This window comes from Trachemys scripta, chromosome 12 (genome assembly GCF_013100865.1).
Source record: "Trachemys scripta elegans isolate TJP31775 chromosome 12, CAS_Tse_1.0, whole genome shotgun sequence".
NCBI classification, from domain to species: domain Eukaryota; kingdom Metazoa; phylum Chordata; order Testudines; family Emydidae; genus Trachemys; species Trachemys scripta.
Genome location: NC_048309.1, coordinates 35,264,733 through 35,287,452, shown reverse-complemented (window position 1 = coordinate 35,287,452; position 22,720 = coordinate 35,264,733). Strand labels below are relative to the sequence as shown.

At 45.5% G+C, this 22,720-nt stretch overlaps 2 pseudogenes; one reads left to right on the top strand and one right to left on the bottom strand.

The window, feature by feature from the left end:
- Positions 1-4,406: 4,406 nt before the first annotated feature.
- LOC117885362 lies at positions 4,407-8,092 on the bottom strand (annotated as a pseudogene).
- Positions 8,093-12,043: 3,951 nt separating this feature from the next.
- On the top strand, positions 12,044-12,966 carry LOC117885708 (annotated as a pseudogene).
- Positions 12,967-22,720: the final 9,754 nt, after the last annotated feature.

Here is a 22,720-nt window from a genome sequence, read left to right as displayed (position 1 = left end):
CGGCTCCAGGGGGTCCATCTCCTGCAGGCAAAGGAAGGGCAGTGGTGTGAGAGTTGGGTCCAGACATTTACCCTCCTTGTGAGTGGAACTGTAAAGAGTGAGAGAAAGTCCCTATGCCGTCACAGCAACCTACACTAATAGCGGTGGGTGGGAAAGGGTACGTAAGGGAGACAGAGATGGAATTAACTCCAACAAAAGGTCTCCTGGTGCCCCTCAAGGCCTGTGGCAAGCTCATGTCTGGGAAACAAGAGGGGCGTAGGGCCGGAAATCAGTGAAACAAAACAGAGTGTTGGAAACTAGGCCTAACTAGGGTACAAAGCAGTGGGGGAGGGGCCATTCTGCCCACTACTCCTTTTGGGGCCCTTCACGACAGAGACTCTGGGAGGAAATGAGGAAGTACAGATGGGGGCTACTGGAGTGAAATTCACCATCGGGGCTGCTCCCCCCAACCCTGGGACTGCGGGTCTTCATCATCCTGATCCTGAGACATGTCCTGGCCAGCCCGGGCTGGAGAAAGGCCCCAGATGACATCATCACCCCCTGTCTGCTCAGAGAACCCCAAACACCACCTAGGATGAAACGGGATGGACTTTAACAGCAGCAGCTGCGACAACAGCAGCTCAAGCCCATCCCAGCTCACTTCTCTCCCCCCGAGGTTCGTTATCACAAGCTCGGATACCATCTCAGGGAGTGGGGGGGGGGGGGGGGGGTATTCCTCCCCACACTGTTCCAGTGCCAGGGAAAGGGAACTAGGGGTGTTGTGAAAATGACCGACTGCTGGATTTAATGCTTCACAGTTCAAAGGTTTGGGTTTTCCCCCCTCCTTTCCTGTAGTGTTAATAGAAGGTTAAGGGCTGTTTCGCGGCATGTTTGCCATGGCACTGAGCGGGGGAGGTCTCTGGGTCCCATTCCCTGCCCCTCATTTAACACTGGCTAGTGCTGGACGGGGACTGGGCTCTGTTAGCACCTTGACCCATTTATTCCATCTACATTCACACAACAGGGGCCACCAGCCAGGGAGCTGGCGGGGCCCTTAGGTGACCCAGCCTGCGTTCCTGGCACTGCCATACAGTGACTCAGGGCCAGACCTGCAGAGATGTTTAAAGGCCAGATTGCAAAGGCATTTGGGCTTCTAATGGGATTTTCAAACCACTGAGACGCCTGCACCATTGAAAGCAGAGGGTGTTAGGCACCTAGATGTGCCAGAAACTCTCATCAGGCACCAAAACACTGTGATAAATGCAGCCTCTCGTGCTAAGTTGGAACTGGATAAAAAAAATTGGCAACACTGTTTTCTGTGAACATACATGTCATTTTGTCCAAACCAAACTGTTTCCTGGCATTGGAACGGTTCCAATGAAAACTGTCACTGGGAAGGTTTCTTAGCTCCAGGGGGCAGTTTTGGGTGACAAGGAGATGCCACAACAGGCAGGGAGTTGGGGCACTTTCCTGGGGTAGAGGAGACCCAGCTACAAGTCTCTGCTCTGTCTAGGGATGGAACCTGGGAGTCTTGATTCCCAGCTCCCCAGTTCTAACCTATGAGATCCTACTCCCTTCCTGGAGCCAGGGATAGAACCCAAGAGTCCTGGCTCCCCATCCTTCTTACCCTACCCCTAAACCCCACTCCTGTCCCAGAGCCAGGGCTAGAACTGCACCCCACTGGACCCCACTCCTCTCTGAATGCTAGCTATGTTATAACCGGGCACAGCAGAGAAGCCAGTTCTTCAGGTTCTCGGTGTTGTTTCCCTTTGTTTTGCCATTTGCTCATTCCCCATAAATATCTCATCAGTACCTGCGTCTTTCGCCTCTTGTTGCCCTGGCTATGGCTCCAATACTGAGCTGCTGCTCAGCTGGCAACCCCAGATTGGAAAAAAATCAACAAAAGCTTTTTGGTTTGCAGTCTCCCTCTTAATTTGAAGTATGCAGAGAAGCTCTGGGAGGGGAGTGGGGTCCGTTGGTTAGAGTGAGGGGGAGGGGGTGGAAGCCAGAACTCCTGGGTTCTAGCCCCAATACTGGGAGGGCAGTGGGGTGGGGTCTAGTGATTAGAGGATGGGGCAGTGGGAGCCAGGACTCTGGTGTTGTCTCTCAACTCTGGGAAGGGAGTGCGGTCTAGTGGGTTAATGTGTGCGTGGAGGGATTGGAGCCAGGACTCCTGGGTTCTTTCTCAGCTCTGGGAGGGGAGGTATGACAAGGATTCAGTGGCACTGGAAGAGCTGCCGGGACAGAGCCTGAGGCTGGAATAACACCGGCCATGAGCCCTGGTCTGCCCCCACCCACAGCTCTGCCGGTGCCCCTCAGTCATGACTGGCAGCCCCAGCTGATCCGGCATGGCAGCTGGTGTGAAGCTGGCTCCATGGACACATTGTATAACCAGCTGAGACAGGAGCCCTCTGTGTGGCTGCAGTGTCCGGACCCCGGGTCTGTTCTGGTGCAGCAGAGAGCTGGGGGTTACCGGACTAGCGGGTGAGTGGGCTGGATGACCCAGGGGTTACATGTGTTGGGAGAGGAGGCCTGATTGACCTCGGGATGTGATGGGGGGGGGGCAGGGAATACCAGGATAGAGGGGCCGATGAGCCAGCCTTGTACGTACCTTCCTATGGCAGGAAATAGATCTGAGATACAAGCTTGCAATCCTCAGCCCATCCGTGCAGGAATGGCCTTCTTGTCACCTGGCGCCTGCCTCATTGTCTCCCTCCAGAGCTCATCTGCCATCCTGTCCTGATGAGAGCTTTGGGCAGCAAGCACCTCCCTGCCCCTCTCCCACCAACAGCCCGGCCCCCGCTCTGTGCCCAGTGAGAGAGACAGCCCAGCTGGGGGGTGCTGGGCTCAGCAGATATTGCAGAGCTGTCTCCCGGGGAATCATCCTTTGTGCCTTACAGATGTCGCTGCAGGCCATCCCCAGGGGGGACCAATTTGTCTCGTACAACTGGCATCTTTGGCCGTGGAGGAGAGACACAGGATCAACGCCCGTCTGAAACCAAAACAGATCCAAGCCAGAGAGAATTGCAGTGTTTCATTCTCAGGTCCTCGGTTTACAGGCGTTGTGTCTCAGGAACCTCTGGGTCAAGTGACTCCAAATTTGCCCCCCTTACTGTAGTTCAGATGCAAAGGAAACATGGCAATTTTCAAGGCAATATGATTCAGCATGTGGATTTTAGAGCACTGAGAAAAATCAGCTGTTAAGCAGTGAGCTCATGTCAGCTCCTAACTAATTCACAGGGGCAGATCCTCAGCGGGGGGGAACTGAGATTTCAGAGGCTGATGTTTAGCCATGTTCCACATTGCAGAGGGTCACAAGGCAGCACTGGGCTGAGCTCTGCCTTAGCCCTGCTCTAGGGCTGTTCACAACTCCTAAGGTCAAACTGTCTGCTGGTGGGAATCAGGGTCATTTCACCCAAACCAGTGGGAATTGGGTGTCTCAAGCCAGTCAGCAGCTCTGAAAAACCTGTTGAAGGCCCATCCAGCAAAAAGAAACGTTCTTTCCTATAAACTGATTTATTTTTAATGAAATGTATTTTTGTTGACATATGGGAGTTCATCTAAAATGAAAAAAAAAATTAAAAAAATTATTTGGGATTTTTTTTAAGTTTTCTGAAAATGTTTCAAAACACAAGAGTATTAGGAAAATTCAGACAATTAAAAACTATTTGAAAATAAGAGAGTAAAAGGTAAAAATTTGGAGAAAGTAAGAACACAAAATCTTTTTCACTTATTTGTTTCCCATTAAAAAAAATTGGGAAAACATTAGAAAGTGAAATAAAATTGTTTTTTGTTTTCTTCATTTTTTCTCACTTTTTTAAAGTGCAAAAATGTCAAATAAAATGAGAGTGAATGCTACTGTCAAAACTTTTTACACTTTTTTCTTTTTTTTTAACTTAACGGAAAAAAAGTTGAAAATATTTTTTTCAAATCTAATAATGTCTTTCTGAAGGAAACAAGCCAATATCTATTTCTTTTAAAAGTAAAGAAAATGGGATTTTGAATTTGTGTGTGTGTGTGTGGGGGGGGGAACTGGGGGGGGGCAGGTGTGAAATTTTTCCAAATTTGTTCATTTCCTTGCAAAATGTTGTATGGAAAAATAGTTTCTGAGCAGCCCTGCTCTATCTAGACTGAGCAACTTCTCTTGCTGTCTCTCGGCCCCATACAGATTCTGCACTGGTGTGACAATGTCTGTTAGGGGTAGGAGTTCACTGTGCTTAGCCAGCATGCTTGGGTTTGGGGCCTGCTGCTCATCCCTGATGGAGTTGGGGATCAGTGAATTCAGTGACTCACATGCAACCGCCTTACCTCAGTCTGGTTGATTTTAAAAGTAGAAACAAAGCATTTTGAGAAAGGTGTTTAAAACCACACAGTCTGGCTCAGCCAAATCCCTCCCATGCCTTGATGGGCACCTAGGCACGCCTGGCTTATTCAGATACCCCCAGAAGGTCCCCATGTGTCAGTCTGGTTCCCCCAAACCCATTTCTTGGTGGGGGGTCCCTTTGGAAACCCCTCCAGTCCTTCGGTTCTGCTGCCTTCCTGGGCTTTGGCCCTGCTGGATGCAAGTTGGCTGCCGAGGTTAGATCTTCCCAGCCAACAGCCCAGGCATGGTCCCTTCCTCACCTTCTAGCATTTGCCCAGGACTGTCCCTCGCTCTTCCTGCTTGTTTGTCCATCCATTGCAGCAGTTATAGGGTAAACACCCGGCAAACAGGGCCCCATGGAGCACCCGGCCCCACATCTGCTCTGTGTCCATCCCACAAACTCAGCCTGGGGGCAGCTGTCCCAGTATGGAGGTGCTTTGTGCTGGTGGAGCTCATTCCTCTTCGCAAAGGGAGATAGCTACACTGGCTGGGATTGTTCTCGGGGTGCCCAAGGCTGTGAGTCCCCTTGTAATTCTTCCTGCCTCCCATGAGAGGGAGACCTGCCAGCTCCCCAAGCAGGGCCGGCTCCAGGGTTTTTGCCGCCCCAAGCAGCACACACACACACACACACACACACACACACACAAAGGAGCCGCAATTGCGATCTGCGGCACTTCAGCAGCAATTCGGCGGGAGGTCCGAATTGCCGCCCCCCTCCCCTCTGGAGTGGCCGCCCCAAGGATCTGCTTGCTAAGCTGGTGCCTGGAGCTGTCCCTGTCCCCAAGGCCAGCCAAACTACCTCCTCTGGGCTCTGCCAGCCCTCACTCCGCCTGGCAGGTTAGCAATAGGTGCACCCCACTACCCGAGCCTCGCTGGAGTGTTCCCCTGCAGCATCCAGCCCTTTTTCTGTGGGACACTCACAGAAACACCAGAGCTACTGTCCCCAGGGAGCCATGCACAACCCAGCTTGTCTGATTCAGCTCAGCTCTTCGGACAATCCCGCAACTCTGAGAGCTAGTTATGGGGGAAACAATCAGACATTTATTGTCAGAAGTCAAGACTCAGGAGCTAGTGAGTGAGGCCAATGGAAACAGAAGGGTTCCATGTCAAACAAAGTTAATACACGCATCATAGAGACTAGACCTTGACGGATCCCACCCCAAGCCTTAGACAGCGTCTCCAACCAAGGCTGGCTGGGATTCAGTTCTCACAAATGCAAATGTGCTGTCTGATTACAGCCTAAGTGCTGAATAATAGGGGGCTTTTCTTGTCCCCCAGCTGTAGAACAATGAAAACTCATAATCTGCTGAACATTATTGTCCAGGTAAACTATGTGTGGCAACATTCTATGTAAAGTTATAAGACTCTACTGTATAACACTGCTGTAACATGTTCCAAAGTTAGAAAGGTTGGCCCAAAACAGTTTTTCAGGGACAAAGATACACTGGCACCCCAGACAGGTATCAACAAAGTCAAGTGGGCTATCACTTAGTTAAGTGACCATTCTTTGGCTGGAAGAAGGGTGTGAGTGATAACTTTACATATTCACAATGAAAACAGCCGGAGGTCCCATGTAAACAGATTGGCTGTCACCTGAACCCCAGCTGGAGATAATCCTCAAAGAGGGGAGAAGGATATAAGAATGGAGGACACACACAACACAAATCACCTCTCTCCTCCCACGCACAGCAGCTACATTGCTTGAAAGACAAAGGAAACATCTTTGAACTGGGGAAGAAGTTTTAGCTGGGAGGCTTTTCAGCCAGTACACACCTCTGTATGCTTATAGGGAGATAAAACCTTTTGCTTTTAAGTTCACTTAGCATGTTATCTTAGGCCTTTAGCTTGCATTTTATCTTTTTATTTGCGTTGTAAGTAATTCTGACTTTTATGCCTCATTACTTGTAATCACTTAAAATCTATCTTTCTAGAGTTAATAAACTTGTTTTTATTTTTTTAGCTAAACCAGCGTGTGTTTGGATTGATGTGTTAGGAATCTCCACTAGAGATAACAAGATTTGTACATATCATTTTCCATTGATGAAATGACAGACTTTATCTGAGCTTGTCTAGTCCAGTGGGTGCTTGGCAATAGAAGATGCACATTTCTGGGGGAAGGTCTGGGAATTTGCTGCTGTCTCCCTGTATGTAATTCATAAGTGACTGGTTATAGCACTCATACAGTATAGCTGGGAGTGATTTTTGCATGCTAGAGTGAACTAGCCAGGAGTGGAAGCTAACACAGCAAAGCAGTATAAAAAGCGCCCCAGGCTGGAATATTGAGAGGACACAGCCATCCAGCAGTCCAAATTGTACCCTGGAGAGTGTCACACTGAGTGACTAAAACACTTTTGAAAATGGGACTTTGGCTTCTAAGTCATTTAGTTGATTTTAATAGGCAGCACGTTTAAAACAAACAAAAGGAAGTATTTCTTCACACAATGCATAGTCAAGATGTGGAACTCATTGCCAGAGGATGTTGTGAAGGCCAATACTATAACAGGTTTCAAAAAAGAACTAGATAGATTCATGGAGGATAGATCCATCAATGGCTATTAGCCAGGATGGGCAGGGATGGTGTCCCTAGGCTCTGTTTGCCAGAAGCTGGGAATGGGCAACAGGGGATGGATCATTTGATGATTACTTGTTCTGTTCATTCCCTCTGGGGCATCTGGCATTGGCTGCTGTCAGAAGACAAGAAACTGGGCTAGACGGACCTTTGGTATGACCCAGTCTGGCCGTTCATATGTTCTTATTTTGAAAAATTTACCTCTCACTTTTTATACAATTTCCCATCTTAGAAACCCAGTGGGGCTCCTTGATGGAATACAGATTCCTCGAGGGAGTCTCTCAAGGCCTCTTTGACCTTCTTGTTCCTCAGGCTGTAGATGAATGGGTTCAGTAATGGCATCACCACGGTGTTCAGGACGTTGGCCACTTTGTTGAGGTCCAAGGAATGGCTTTTCCTGGGTTGGACATAGATGAAGATGGAGCCCACATAAAAGAACATCCCTACAATAATGTGTGAGGTGCAGGTGGAGAAGGCCTTCTGGCGGCCTTTGGGAGAGGGGATCCTGAGCACTGTAATGATGATGAAGGTGTAGGATACCACCATCACTAGGAGTGATCCCAGGAGAAGCAAGGCTGACACAGCGAATTCCACCACCTTGACGGTCCATGTGTCAGAGCAAGAAAGCTTGAGCAACGGCGTCATGTCACAGAAGAAGTGATTGATGACGTTGGGGCCAAAATATGGCAGTCGGGCCACCAAGATGGTGGGAAGAAGCAAGGCTAGGAACCCCCATATCCATGAGGCAGTCACTAGCCGTAAGCAGATGTGAGTGCTGATGGGGGTGTCATATTGCAGTGGGTAGCAGATGGCCAAGTAGCAGTCGAAGGACATGACAGTGAGGAAGAAAAACTCTGTAGAGCCCACCAGGAAGTAGAAGTAGGCCTGGGCAATGCAGCTGGTGAAGGAAATGGTGTTCCTCTCACTCACCATGTTGGCCAACATCTTGGACATGACCGTACTGGTGAGTAGGAGATCCAGGAGGGAGAGGTTGGAATGAAGCGGTACATAGAGGTGCGGAGGCGATAGTCAGCCCAGACCAATGCCATGATGAGGAGGTTGCCCATCAAGGTGACCACATAGGAGCTTAGAAAGGCTATGAAGAGGTGGCCTTGGAAGCTATGGATGCCAGGGAATCCCAGGAGGATGAATTTGGTCACAGATGTGTTCTGGTTCTTCATTGTTACCTCTGCAGGAAGTGCTCACCTGGGGAGGGAGTGGGGGGAGAGAGAGAGAGGAAAAGACAACAAAATGAGAGGAGAGAGAGACAGACAGAGAAAGGGACAGAGAGAGATGCCTACTAATTTTGTTGTTGGTGGTGCCCTCAAGTCCCAAACTATAAGAGCCAGATATGGAGTACTGATCAGTACAGATGGTCAGGAATTCTGAATGAAACAAATTCATTTGTCCCACAGGAAGTTTCAAACTGATTTAAACTGAACATTCTTGTTTCGAATTGGCATTTAAGAGCCAAGTGAACATTTAAATTTCATTTTGATTGAAAATGCCGCATACTTTTTTCATTTTCATTTTTTAAAAAAAAAGACCTTTTAGTCAGTTTTCCCCAAAAAATTGATTCAAAATGAAAACGAACTCCTGTAGGAAAACCAAAATAGGACATTTTCCCATGGAAAATATTGGTTTTGACGAACATGTATTTTTCAACAGGAAAACTTTTCCGCGCGCCTTTTGTTTCTTTGACCAGATCTAGTGCTCTTAGTAGTGCGCAAAAGGGCTCAGAAGACAGAGCAGTTCTCCTCCACCACCACATAAACTATCCTGCCAATGTGGCTCAACCATAGCTAATAGGATGGCCTCTACAGGTGAGAAGGTAACTGCAATCCAGTCACCATGTTTACACAGTCCTTGGTTTCCTTAAATGCTCTACCAGTAATGGTCAGGTTTATCAACACCCAACCCCTTTAGCTATGGATAGACCTGGGGCTTTTCCTGCCTTCCTAATTCAGGTCTGTAACTCTTAGATTGCAGAATCTGTTGGGTGGCTGGTGGGACAGGAGGCTGGTGGCACATAGCCCTTGTCTGAGTGAGACAGATGTTCAGAGAACACAAAATGCCTTCTCATTCTCTCTGTCATACAGACACATTTTAACACATAGCCCCTTCTTTCTTTCTTTCACAGTTTCCTCTCCATCTGTCAGGAAAGATCAGGATCCCATGGTGCTAAGTGCTACATAAACACAGAACAAAAACAAAGCGGTCTGCCATAAAGAACTTACAATCTAAGGTTCCAATCCAACAAAGACCTATGAATGTGTTTAACTGGGTACTGTGAGTTGTTCAATTGACCTCGCTGGCTGGAAGAAAAGCTCTCTGTAAGCTCGAAAGCTTCTCTTCTAGCCAATAGAAGTGGGTACAATAATATATATTATTTCACTCACCTTATCTCTTAGATAGATAAATAGATATTTCAAATTATTCATGATATTCAGCATGCATTTCCCATTTCTTAATTTTGCCCCACTGTTTCTATTTCTCACCCTAAATAATTATTCCCCAGCTTTGGTGTAGGCACAGTTCACTCATTAGATAAAAGGGTATAAAATATATCAAATGTACAGGAATGGAACTCACATTCCTGAAGATGAAAAGAAATCCAGTGCTATGCTTATGAGGCTATATTTTTTCTCCTTTTCAAAAGAGAGTTGCAAACAAACATACACTTAAGCTCCCAATTAAGAAAAGAAACAACATCTTCAATGAGAAAAATATTTGAGACAAATCTTGAAGTACTTAGTTTTATTCAGGCAAAGCTCTCAGTGATGGTCATGGGAGTTTTTATGGAGTAAAAGATGACTGGCGAGATAAACAAAACACTCTCATATTTGAGGAACAAACTGTAATAACATGTATAGTTTAGATACCACACTGATATATTATTGATACAGAGAAGAGGATAGATACATTATCTATCTATCTATCTATCAATCTATCTCCTACCATCCTCCCAGTATTAAGATGCAACCAACCTGGCTCAGCCAATTTTGACCTCAGTTTCCATAGGCTGTGATCAAACAGAATTCTAAAAAGGCCGATATGTGTGTCTTGTGGGAGGAATTAGTTCACACTCAGGGACCATTCCAGATCAGGAAGCTGAAGAGTTTGAAAAGGGGCAGAGAAAGTATTCATACACTAGGAAGAAGATACTCAGAGCCAGGGGTTTAAAGGTATTTAAATCAATGGGTGTTAGGTGCCCAAGTGCTCTTGAAAATCCCATGAGGTGCTTAAATACCTTTGAAAATCTGGCCCTTAGATTCTGATTCTCCTCTGATTCACTGCAGTGTAAATCAGGAGTAACTCCACCGAAGTCAAAGGAATTTGATCAGTGTGAAACCAGTTTAATTGTGAGGAGGATCATGACTTCTATTATCCCATGTGCTTTTGCTTCTAGATCTAGCAGCAAATCTTGGACTGTAAAATTTGCCTTCAGGAAATTTCTCAGCCTAGGATGGGAATATAGTATGTATTTCATGAGGTCACTTTGGGGTCTTAATAGTTCCTTTCTATACTTTCAAATACTGGGGTTTCAGTTAAACTTTTGCTCTTGAGAGACTTTAATTACTGAGAGACTTTAATAACAATATACAATACTTATAGATCACCATCCACTAACAATTGACCAGTGGAACTCACAGTCACAAGATAGCCTTGGAAGCAAGGAGATTAGTAGGAGATCCCCTTGGTCCAAACTCACTTGTGCGAGCCTTTCTGGCACAAGCCTGTGTACCATGGTTGAGAGGGTCACTCTCTGCTGCCATGTAGACCTATCCCTTTGGACTAGCACATTAATGATAATAATATAGATTAAATGGGGGGACAATCAACACCAGATGAAACGGCACATTTGCTTAGACATCCTTTGTGGCTGCTTAGTATAGAGCAGCCCTGACTGAACCATGTTTACAGTATATTTCCAGTGGTTCTTGCCAACTCCAGGGGCAGAGTTAAGGTGATGGGGCTGTAGTACCTTGTTCTCAAAGGTATAGGAGCATTTGACATTCTAGAGGCCTATGAGACACTGCCAGTCAGCTTTAACTTTGTGTTAACAAAGTTTTATAGCAGTGAATAGTCTAACATTTGGACTGTAAGCTCTAAGGAGTAGAGATTTTCTACTGTATCTGCCACAATGGGGCCCTGGGCTCTAGACAATTAAGTACTAAAAATTAAGTACTACTTCCATTATATTGATGATGGAACTAAAAGATCGTGGGTGAAGTTCTCCTGAAAGACTCTGAAACCAACGATCATCACCTTAATCTTTTTCCTAATCTTCAAAGCCAATCATTGAACTGAGTCACAGAGAAGTGAGATGAATTGCCATGGTCACACAGTGAATCAGTAGTCTCGCTCCCGACCGCACCTCCTGGGGGTGGGGGCGGATATGGGTAAGGGGAGGGACATGACATGAAAAGTTTGGGGACCGCTGGAGTATATGATCACAGTGGTCTCATCTGGCCTTGAAATCTATGAATCTTTGAACTCCAGTAAACTCTGTTTAATTTCCAAAGCCTGTTGAGTTGGGGTTGCTAAAAAATAAACATGAACCAAATGAAAGACTTCATGAAACTTGCAATGCTTCCCCTTGTGACGGGATCCCCAAAGCTCTGAAATAGCAACTTCTTAGTTAAGCTCAAGGGGATTTCAGAGAGCCTTTGATGTTAGCACCAGTCTTAGTGAATGGGGCTGATATGGTATAAGGGGAAGATTTCTGGGGGTGTCTCCTCTTTGGAACCAGGTCCCCTTCCCTGGACTGTTGGGAGAAGATTGATCAGCTGTGAGCTTGGACTTCCCCTACCCATCCTCAATCATTTGGAGGTGAATGGAGACAGTGGTTAGCAGAGGGCTTGTCTGGGTGAGTAGATCACTCCTTTTCACTCCCAAGGACCCCAGGGCTGGAGATGACCACTAGTGGAGCTCGTAAGTTCTGCTGAAGCAGAGTTACGCACCGTTAGGGCTGAGAACAAAGCGTGGAATTTAGCAAACAAGGGAAATTGCCAAACATGTCTTTTTGTAAAGGTGGAGTTAATGTTCATTTAATATCAGTAATTCACTGGGATTACATCATAACAATTATCAATACTCTTCCCTCTGCAGGTGCATTTTGAGGTTCACAAATGGAAACGAAGAACCTCACCACCCCTGTGACAGAATTTGTCCTCTTGGGCCTCACCCAAAGTCCTGAGCTGCAGCGATTCCTCTTCATCATCTTCTCCATAGTCTACCTGACAACCTGGCTGGGAAACTTCACCATCATCACCACCGTGATCACTGGCCACTCCCACGTACTTCCTGCTGGCCAACCTGGCTTTCTTAGATTTCAGTGAGTCATCAGTAAATGCTCCAACATTGCTCTCAGGTCTCCTCACCCAGCATAAAACCATCTCCTTCAATAAGTGCATCCGCTAGATTTTCTTCTTCCACTTCATTGGAGATGCAATGTCATTATACTTTTGAGCATGACACTTGATCGATACATGGCCATTTATAAACCGTTGTGGTACTCAACTATCATGAACCGAGGTGTGTGTGTGTGGCTAGTGGTGCTGGCATGGCTGGGTGGATTTGTTCACTCTGCTCACTCTTTCAATTACCATTCTGTAGTCCAAATGCCATTGACAGTTTCTGTTGTGATGTCCCACAGGTCATCAGACTGACATGCCTTGAAAGTCATCTGGTCGAACTGCAGATGATCTTCAATAATGGGGTAGTGATCCTAATACTATTTATCATTCTGCTTATTTCCTACTCCGTCATCTTAGTCAAGATCAGGACATATGTCACAGAGTGGAAGCGCAAGGCTCTGTCCACCTGTGGGACCCAGATTATCATGTTGTGTTTATAAGTCATACCCCGTGTCTTCATCTACACTCAGCCCTTCAAACAGTTCACCCTGGACAAGGTGGTCTCGGTCCTTTACACTGTAATCACCCCAATGCTGAACCCAATGATCTACATGCTGAGAAATGCCGAGATGAAGAAGGCCATCTGGCGACTGATGAGCAGAATGCTGTTCTCATGGAAGGGAATAGAGACATAATTTGTCTTATAATGTACATTTGTGTTAAAAACTCTGAACTCCGTGATGTATCAGAGAGCAGACGTATGAGGCTTCAAAATGAGTCTGAGGTCAAAAGAGATCAAAGGGTGCGCAGTCATGAGAATTTGTGCTCACAAATGTATAATGGACTGAGGCCCAGAACTTCCATATTAGTTAAAAAAAAGCAGTCGGTGTGAATAAGACATAGCTCCATGCCGGTAAATGGGCCAGATCCCCAGCTGGAGGAAATGGGGGCATCTCCCTAACTGGCTTCCATCAGATGGGGCTTTGACACTGAGAATTGCTAGCTGAAATTTTTCTATTAATGATTTCAAGTAATGAAAAATCCATGAAAAACACTAACCCAGGAACCCATCCTTGCAACAAAGCCCGATGCCAGCTTTGTCCACATATCTATTCAAGTGACACCATCATAGGACCTAACCACATCAGCCACACCATCAGGGGCTCGTTCACCTGCACATCTACCAATGTGATATATGCCATCATGTGCCAGCAATGCCCCTCTACCATATACATTGGCCAAACTGGACAGTCTCTATGCAAAAGAATAAATGGACACAAATCTGACATCAGGAATCATAACATTCAAAAAACAAGTGGGAGAACAATTCAACCTCTCTAATCACTCAGTGACAGACTTGAAGGTCAGTTTTGCAACAAAAAAACTTCAAAAACAGACTCCAAAGAGAGACTGCTGAACTCGAATTAATATGCAAATTAGACACAATTAACTTAGGTCTAAACAGAGACTGGGAATGGTTGGGTCATTACACTAATTGAATTTTTCCCCCCATGTTAAGTTCTCCTCACACCTTCTATGAGTCATCTCGATTATCACTTCAAAGTTTTTTCTTCTGCTGCTACTGATAGCTCATCTCAATTGATTGGCCTCTTACAATTGGTATGCGTACTTCCACCTTTTCATGTTCTCTGTATGTATAAATATCTTCTGTCTGTGTGTTTCACTCTATGCATCTGAAGAAGTGAGCTGTAGCCCATGAAAGCTTATGCTGAAATAAATGTGTTAAGGTGCCACGAGTACTCCTGTTCTTTTTGCGGATACAGATTAACACGGCTGATACTTTGAAACATGAAAATCAATATCTTCTCCGATAAAATATCTTTTCAATAAACTATGTATCATAACTAATGTACTGATTGTGGTGAAGAAATGGCTATAGATAGTTCCAATAGGGGAATACAGACTTTCTTGTGCTTTATAATGCCTGCACCTGTAATTTTCACTCCATGCATCTGAAGAAGTGGGGTTTTTTTACCCACGAAAGCTTGTGCCCAAATAAATCTGTTAGTCTTTAAGGTGCCACCGGACTCCTTGTTGTTGTTGTTGTTTTTGTGGATACAGACTAACACGGTGTCAAGGCTGTATCCCCACTTTGAACTTTAGGGTACAAATGTAGGGGCCTGCATGAAAAATTCTAAGCTTAACTACCAGCTTAGGTCTGGTCCGCTGCCACCATCCCAATGGATTCCCTCCCCTGGGAAGCTTGAGAGACCTTCATCAATTCCCTCGTGAATACAGATCCAAACCCCTTTGGATCTTAAAACAAGGAGAAATTAATCATCCCCCCTTCTTTCTCATACCAACTCCTGGTGAATACAGATCCAACCCCCTTGGATCTAAAACAAGGAAAAAATCAATCAGGTTCTTAAAAAGAAGGTTTTTAATTAAAGAAAAAGGTAAAAATCATCTCTGTAAAATCAGTATGGAAAATAACTTTACAGGGTAATCAAACTTAAAGAGCTCAGAGGACTCCCCTCTAGTCTTAGGTTCAAAGTACAGCAAACAAGGATAAACACTCTAGTAAAAGGTACATTTACAAGTTGAGAAAACAAAGTAAAACTAAGACGCCTTGCCTGGCTATTTATTTACAAGTTTGAAATAGGAGAGACTTGTTTAGAAAGATGGGGAGAACCTGGATTGATGTCTGGTCCCTCTCAGTCCTAAGAGCGAACGAACTCCCAAACAAAGAGCACAAACAAAAGCCTTCCCCTCCCCCAAGATTTGAAACTATCTTGTCCCCTTATTGGTCCTTTGGGTCAGATGCCAGCCAGGTTACCTGAGCTTCTTAACCCTTTAAAGGGAAAAGGATTTTGGAGTCTCTGGCCAGGAGGGATTTTATAGTACTGTACACAGGACAGCTGTTACCCTTCCCTTTATAGTTATGACACGCCCTCCAAATCACAGATAGTGTTGGACATTCGGTTCTACACTGGGCTGTGATTTCTTCCTGGAGTTCTAGGAGAAAACAGAGTTAATAAGACACATGTACCTTTAGACATACTACTGATTATATAAAAACTAACAATCTGTTTCTTTCCAAGAACAATTATTAACCAGTTAACTCTGGGAAACTTTCCCGGGAGAGTGCATCAGCCACTTTGTTAGAAGCTCCCGAAATGTGTTGTATTTCAAAATCAAAATCTTGGAGAGCTAAACTCCACCGAAGAAGTTTTTTGTTATTTCCCTTGGCGGTATGAAGCCACTGTAGCGCAGCATGGTCTGTTTGTAGTTGGAAACGCCGTCCCCAAACATATGGGCGTAGCTTTTCCAGCGCGTACACAATGGTGTAGCATTCCTTTTCGCTGATTGACCAGTGGCTTTCCCTCTCAGACAGTTTCTTGCTGAGAAACACTACAGGATGGAATTCTTGATCCGGTCCTTCCTGCATTAAAACTGTTCCCATGCCTCGCTCGGACGCATCTGTGATTACTAGGAACAGTTTGTCAAAGTCTGGGGCCCTAGCACAGGGTCAGACATGAGTGTTGCCTTAAGCTGATTAAAGGCCTTTTGACACTCATCAGTCCACCGAACTGCATTTGGCTGTTTCTTTCTGGTTAGGTCTGTCAGTGGAGCGGCGATTTGGCTGTAGTGGGGTACAAACTGCCTATAATATCCAGCCAAGCCTAAGAAGGATTGGACCTGTTTCTTAGACTTTGGAACCGGCCACTTTTGGATAGCATCCACTTTGGCCTGTAGGGGATTTATAGTTCCTCGACCCACCTGGTGCCCCTGGTAAGTCACTCTGTTTTGGCCTATTTGACACTTTTTAGCCTTAACAGTTAGTCCTGCCTGCTGGATGCGCTCGAAGACTTTTTCCAGGTGCTCCAGGTGCTCTGCCCATGAATCAGAAAAAATGGCCACATCATCGAGGTAGGCAACTGCAGATTCTCCCAATCCCGCTAGGAGACCATCTGCAAGTCTTTGGAAGGTGGCGGGTGCATTTCGCAACCCAAAAGGGAGTACATTGAATTCATACACCCCTGCCTTGGTGACGAAGGCTAACCTTTCCTTAGCGGATTCATCTAGTGGTACTTGCCAGTACCCCTTGGTTAAGTCTAAAGTAGAGATGAATTGGGCATGTCCCAATTTCTCCAATAGCTCATCTGTGCGTGGCATTGGATAGTTGTCAGGACAAGTTACAGCATTTAGCTTATGGTAGTCCACGCAAAAGCGTATTTCCCCATCTGGTTTGGGAACTAGAACCACTGCAGATGCCCATGCACTATTAGAGGGGCGGATTATACCCATCTGTAGCATGTCCTAGATTTCCCTTTGTATAGCAGTTTTGGCATGAGGTGACTCCCGGTAGGGTGGGGTTCTAATTGGGTGAGCATTACCTGTGTCAATGGAGTGGTATGCCCGTTCTGTCCGTCCTGGAGTGCCTGAGAAAATTGGTGCAAAGCTTGTGCACAGCTCCTTGATCTGCTGTCGCTGCAGACGTCCAAGGGTCATGGAGAGGTTCACCTCTTCTACGCCACCATCCTTTTTTCCTTCATAGTAGACACCTTCAGGCCACTCTGCGTCATCTGTTTCCTGGGCTGTAAACTGGCAAACATTTAATTCTCGGGAATAAAAGGGCTTAAGCGAATTAACATGGTATACCTTAGGCTTTATGTTGGAGGTGGGGGAGGCTATGAGATAGTTAACAGCTCCTAGGCGCTCCTGGACCGTGAATGGTCCTTCCCAGGATGCTTCCACTTTATGGGCCTGGAGCGCCTTTAAGACCATGACTTGGTGTCCTACGTTGAAGGACCGTTCTCTGGAATGTTTATCATACCAGGCCTTTTGCTCTTCCTGAGCATCCTTTAGGTTTTCTTTACCAAGGGCTAAAGAGTGTCGGAGGGTGCTTTGTAGGTTGCTTACAAAGTCTAGAATGTTAGTTCCTGGAGAAGGCGCAAACCCCTCCCATTGCTGCTTCACCAACTGTAATGGCCCCTTAACCTCACGGCCATACACAAGTTCAAATGGTGAAAACCCTAAACTGGGATGTGGTACAGCCCTGTAGGCAAAAAGCAACTGCTGCAACACTAGGTCCCAATCATTGGAGTGTTCATTTACGAATTTACGTATCATGGCCCCCAAAGTTCCATTAAACCTCTCCACCAGGCCATTGGTTTCATGGTGGTAAGGGGTGGCAACCAAGCGATTCACCCCATGAGCTTCCCACAGGTTTTTCATGGTCCCTGCCAGGAAATTAGTTCCCGAATCTGTAAGGATGTCGGAGGGCCAACCTACCCTGGCAAAAATGTCTGTTAATGCCTGGCACACACTTTTAGCCCTGGTGTTGCTTAAGGGTACTGCTTCCGGCCATTGGGTAGCAAAATCCATGAAAGTCAGTACGTACTGCTTTCCTCTGGGTGTCTTCTTTTGGAAAGAACCCAGAATATCCACAGCTACGGGCTGAAATGGGACCTCAATTATGGGTAGTGGCTGGAGAGGGGCTTTAACCTGGTCTTGGGGCTTTCCCACTCGTTGGCACACCTCACAAGACCGGACATAATTAGCAACGTCCTTGCCCATTCCCTCCCAGTGGAAGGACTTCCCCAAACGGTCTTTGGTTCTGTTCACCCCAGAATGGCCACTGGGATGATCATGGGCTAAACTCAAGAGCTTTACCCGATACTTAGTGGGAACTACCAACTGTCTTTGAGGATGCCAGTCTTCCTGGTGCCCACCAGAAAGAGTCTTCTTGTATAAAAGTCCTTGTTCTGTAACAAACCGGGATCTGTTAGAAGAGCTGAGAGGCGGTGGGGTGCTCCGCACCACCGCCCAAGCTTTCTGAAGGCTGTCATCTGCTTCCTGCTTGGCCTGGAACTGTTCCCTTGATGCTGGAGACATCAGTTCCTCCTTGGACTGTGGACTGGGGCTTGGTCCCTCTGGAAGCGATGCAGGTGCTGGGGCTGTTTCCATTGACTGTGAACCGCTGTCCGCTGGTGCACTATGTGGTATCTCAGGCTCTGGCTGAGCCTCTTGGGTAGGGTTATCTGCTGCTTCTGCCAGGTCAGGCTCGCTGGTGCCCTCTGGCATTGGAGTTGTAGATGGGTTTGCAAGCGCTGGACTCAGTGCTGGCAATGGTTCTGGTGCTGGTTGCGTTGCCAGTTCCGGTTCTGGGACTGGCTTTGGCTGGGTCTCTGGGATTGGATCCACTACGGCTGTTGCAGTTGTTGGCAGAGGATCCAGTTCCACCACCTCTGTTTGGGTCTCTGGTAACAGACGGGGCCCTGGTGGATGGCTCAGGAACAGGGATGGGGGTGAAAGCTTGCTTAGCCTGGCTGCGGGTGACTATTCCCACCCTCTTGGCTAGCTTCACATGGTTGGCCAAGTCTTCCCCCAGCAGCATGGGAATGGGATAATTGTCATAGACTGCAAAAGTCCACATTCCTGACCAGCCCTTGTACTGGACATGCAATGTGGCTGTAGGCAAGGTTACAGACTGTGACACGAAGGGTTGAATTGTCACTGGAGCCTCCGGGTTGATGAGTTTGGGGTCCACTAGGGATTGGTGGATAGTTGACACTTGTGTCCCAGTGTCCCTCCAAGCGATAACCTTCTTTACGCCCACTCTCAAGGTTTCTCTTCGCTCCGAGGGTATGAGAGAGGCATCTGGGTCTGGGGATCTTTGGTGTGATTGGGGTGTAATGAACTGTAATCGGTTGGGGTTCTTGGGGCAGTGAGCCTTTATATGTCCCAGTTCATTACATTTAAAACATCGCCCTGCTAAGGTATCACTGGGGCGATATTGGTTGGTGGAGACTGGTGGGGTGGGGTTAGAAGGCATCTGGGGTTTCCCTTGGGATGTGGGTGGGGCCTTGGGTTGTCCCCGGTGCTAAGGTTTTGTTTCGGCTTGCCCCTTCTGATATTCGCTCCAACTGCTACTAGTTTTTTTCTTTTCTGTCACCTCCGCCCATTTGGCTCCAATCTCCCACGCCTCGGTTACAGTTTTGGGCTTCCTATCTAGGATGTATCTTTCTATTTCCTCAGGAACACCCTCTAAAAACTGCTCCATTTGCATTAGGAAGGGCAACTCTTCCGTAGATTTAACATTTGCTCCTGATATCCAGGCATCCCAATTTTTCCCAATGTGGTAGGCATGTCGGGTAAATGACACATCGGGTTTCCACTTTAGGGCTCTGAACCGCCGACGGGCATGCTCAGGTGTTAGCCCCATTCTGATTCTGGCCTTGTTTTTAAAAAGTTCATAACTGTTCATGTGTTCCTTAGGCATTTCAGCCCCCACCTCTGCTAAGGGTCCACTAATCTGCGGCCTCAGCTCTACCATGTACTGGTCTGGAATGATGCTGTATCCAAGGCAGGGCCTTTCAAAATTTTCTAAGAAGGCTTCAGTATCATCGCCTGCCTTGTAGGTGGGGAATTTTCTGGGATGGGAAGTGGTACCTGGAGAGGGGTTGTTAGGATTGGCTGGTACATCCTGCCTAGCCCTTGCTACTTCCAGTTCATGCTTCCTTTCTTTTTCTCTCTCCTCGATCTCTGTCTTGTGGGACTCCTCTTTGGCTTTCTCTTCTCTTTCTCTCTGCTCCATCGCTCTCTCATCAGCTTTTTTCCTGAGTTTTTTTAATTGAAGCAGTCTCTGATGTTTTCTTTCATTTTCTTCTGCTTCTAGTTTGGCCAGTTCTATTTTTTTAGCTCCTTCTTTGGTAGTCATTTTCCTGTTTTCTTGTGCTGGGTCACCCCCTCTGCAGTTGACTGAAACTGGGATGTACTCAGCTCTGGCTGCTGCTGAGTTAACAGAGACTTTCTAACTAGCTACTCCTGAGGATGTAAAAAGAAAAAAAAAAAAACAATTCAGCTTGTAAATTCCTTTTACCAGTCATTTGTTTGCTCATTAATTGAACCCTTCTCTTAACAAAGGACCTTGTTAAAAAAAAATTAACACCTCTGCCTTCAGGCAAGGAGAGATAAGATATGCATCTACCTTCAGCTCTGCTTTCCAAGCAGCTAGAGAAGGAAAAAAAAATCTTACTGGCTTTTGGGTTTAAAATGAATCCCACCTCTGCCACCATGTCAAGGCTGTATCCCTACTTTGAACTTTAGGGTACAAATGTAGGGGCCTGCATGAAAACTTCTAAGCTTAACTACCAGCTTAGGTCTGGTCCGCTGCCACCATCCCAATGGATTCCCTCCCCTGGGAAGCCTTGAGAGACCTTCACCAATTCCCTCATGAATACAGATCCAAACTCCTTTGGATCTTAAAAGAAGGAGAAATTAACCATCCCCCCTTCTTTCTCCCACCAACTCCTGGTGAATACAGATTGAACCCCCTTGGATCTAAAACAAGGAAAAAGTCAATCAGGTTCTTAAAAAGAAGGTTTTTAATTAAAGAAAAAGGTAAAAATCATCTCTGTAAAATCAGTATGGAAAATAACTTTACAGGGTAATCAAACTTAAAGAGCTCAGAGGACTCCCCTCTAGTCTTAGGTTCAAAGTACAGCAAACAAGGATAAACTCTCTAGTAAAAGGTACATTTACAAGTTGAGAAAACAAAGTAAAACTAAGATGCTTTGCCTTGCTATTTATTTACAAGTTTGAAATTGGAGAGACTTGTTTAGAAAGATGGGGAGAACCTGGATTGATTTCTGGTCCCTCTCAGTCCCAAGAGCGAACGAACTCCCAAACAAAGAGCACAAACAAAAGCCTTCCCCGCCCCCCAAGATTTGAAAGTATCTTGTCCCCTTATTGGTCCTTTGGGTCAGATGCCAGCCAGGTTACTTGAGCTTCTTAACCCTTTACAGGGAAAAGGATTTTGGAGTCTCTGGCCAGGAGGGATTTTATAGTACTGTACACAGGACAACTGTTACCCTTCCCTTTATAGTTATGACACATGGCTATCCCCTGATACTTGTGCTTTATGGCTCATTCTTTTTTCCCTTATACATATATACCACTTATCTGCATTTACCATATGACTTCATAATTGAATAATACTGAGATCTTATCATCACAAGGAATTGGTTTGAATTTTTGCTACATAATATTTCCATTTCTGCCTCTTAACTTCATAAATTAACCTAAACTCATCTTCGTTAGCTTTTTCTACTAATTAGAATCTAAAAGTACAGTTATAAATAGGAAAGGCAGACATTTTTTCTTGGAATATTTTTAGCGTGTCCTTTTCACTGACAATATGTAAATAACATTTAAAAATTGTTTCACATAATTTCCAGATTTTTATTTTCAAGAAAAGAGGAAAGTTTCTTTCCTAGTTATATTTAGTTTTTAATTTTTCTACATTTCCACCTTTTTTGCTCAAAAAAAAAGGAAAGAAAGAAATGGAAATGTAGATAAAAGAAAATTACAACATTTTACAATAAGAGGAAAACAGTTCTTTTTCAAAAATTTCAAAATAAAAATATTTTTGTAACTTTTCAAAGAATATTGTGATTTTTTTTCTTTCCCAACAAGTTATATATTTTCAATGTACTAAAGAGACTGCTCCTCAGTGAAAAATATTTAGTTAAAAATGGGCACTGCTTTCTGAAAAGACCTACCCCCTATGTGTATCAAAATTGGATTTTCAGATCCAAAAATGAGTTATATCTGTTTATACTCCTGCATGACCTCCTAACCAACCCAGCCCTAAGAGAAGAGCTACAAGCTACTTCTGGCAGTAACTTCTTTAGGGCACATCCCTCTCTGAGGCACATCCCATCACAAGTGTAGGCAGGGAGAGTTCATCCTGCTGGCTTCTATGAATCCCATTTGTAGGCACCTATCTCTCCCCATCAGATAGGGAGCCTACACACGAAATTCAGTCTTGGTGAATTGGAGAGATTTTTAAGGGTCTAAAAGCCAGAGTCCCACTGGGAATCAAGCCTTAAGATCCATAACTGTTTAAAATAAGCTTACTTCACACAGAGGCTGGAATATTCAAAGGATCCGGGGGGTAGGGGGGCGGAGGGGGGCTCAGACATCAAACTCCCAGCAAAGTTCTATGGGAATTGGGCCCCTAGCTTCCCCTCTCTTGAAAATCCCAGACTGGGGGATGGGGTGAGTTACCCATGGTCACAGAGGATGTCCACAGCAAGGCAGAAATGAAATCCCTCTCCCCTCAGCCTTTGGCAATAAACATGAGTGAGAAAAATCTATTTTGTACTTGTTCATTTATTTCATTTGTCATCAGAAAATTTCAAGCCAAATGAATTTTTTTCTTTAATTGTGAATCAAAATTTTCTTCCGTCGAAAGAAATGTCACGGTACAAAAAAAAAAAAAAAAAAAAAGTGGGGGGGTTTGCTGGAATCAAAAGATTTGATGGGAAAATGTCATTTTTTATGAAAATTTGTGATGTTGCATGAGAAAAATTTCAAACTAAAATGAAACTTTTGCTTTCATTTGGATGTGTGCAGTGGTATCATAGAATCATAGAATATCAGGGTTGGAAGGGACCTCAGGAGGTCATTTAGTCCAACCCC